The sequence below is a fragment of the Macaca thibetana genome, chromosome 12 (genome assembly GCF_024542745.1).
Source record: "Macaca thibetana thibetana isolate TM-01 chromosome 12, ASM2454274v1, whole genome shotgun sequence".
NCBI classification, from domain to species: Eukaryota; Metazoa; Chordata; class Mammalia; order Primates; family Cercopithecidae; genus Macaca; species Macaca thibetana.
This window is the reverse complement of record NC_065589.1, coordinates 87,663,494-87,664,678: the sequence shown is the minus strand read 5'-3', so window position 1 is coordinate 87,664,678 and position 1,185 is coordinate 87,663,494. Positions and strand designations below refer to the sequence as shown.

The window sequence follows — 1,185 nt, the reverse complement described above, 5'->3', positions numbered from 1 at the left end:
TTCCTCATACCTATCACACTACTTTAACTATCCCAAGGGGAAGACATCTTCAAAGTTCTGAAAGAAAAAAACTATCTATCTATCCAAAATTTTATAACCACTGAAAACATATTTCAAAAATGAAGACAAAATACATATATTTCCAGACATCTGAAATCTGAAATAATTCCTCACTAGCAGATTTATACTATAAGAAATGTTAAAGAATGTCTTCAGTCAGAAGAAAAATATCACTCTATTATCAGAATGTATAAATTAAATTAGAAGTCAATTGCAAAATAAAATACTTAAATATTTGGAAATTTAAAAGTTTTAAAATTAAGTAATTTTCAATAATTTATCATTCAATAAGGATATCAATAGATTAAATAGAAACTATTTAGATCTGAAAAGTAAAAACACTAAAAAGCAACATTTATGTGATTTAGCTAAAACAGTATTCAGAGGAAAAGTAATAGCTCTTAACATTTGTATAGCAAAAGATAAATGGTCTCAATGAATGACTTCAGATTTCTCATTTGATACAGAGAAAAGGAGAATATCAAATACAAAGTCAAGAAAAGAAAGGGGTGCTCACTTTGGCAGCACATATACGACAATTGGAACGATACCAAGTAGATTAGCATGGCCCCTGCACAAGGATGACACTCAAATTCGTGAAGCGTTCCATATTTCTGGAGCTTCTAACTACAAAGGGAAGTTCATCAGACTAACAGCACATTCCTCAGCAGAAACTCTACAAGTCACAAAAAAGTGGGGGACAATAGTCAACATTCTTAAAGAAAATAATTTTCAACCCAGAATTTCATATCCAGCCAAACTAAGCTTCATAAGCAAATGAGAAATAAAATCCTTTTCAGACAAGCAAATGCTGATGGATTTCATCATTTCATCATTCTGAAGGAAGCACTAAATATGAAAAGGAAAAACAGTACCAGCCACTGCAAAAACACATCAAAATATGCAGGCAAAAGACACTAAGAAGAAACTCCATCCACTAGTGTACAAAATAACCAGCTAGCATCATGATGACAGGATGAAATTCACACATAACAATACTAACCTTAAATGTAAATGGGCTAAATGTCCCCAGTTAAAAGACACAGATTGGCAAATTGGACAAAGAGTCAAGACCCATTGGCGTGCTATATTCTGGAGACCCATCTTACGTGAAAAAGACACACA

General features: G+C 32.3%; 1 non-coding gene across 1 annotated transcript; it reads left to right on the top strand.

The window, feature by feature from the left end:
• The first annotated feature begins 569 nt into the window (after positions 1 to 569).
• LOC126933349 (U6 spliceosomal RNA) lies at positions 570 to 676 on the top strand. Its single transcript, XR_007718571.1, has one exon. It is a non-coding gene; the product is annotated as a U6 spliceosomal RNA (small nuclear RNA).
• The last annotated feature ends 509 nt before the right edge of the window (positions 677 to 1,185 follow it).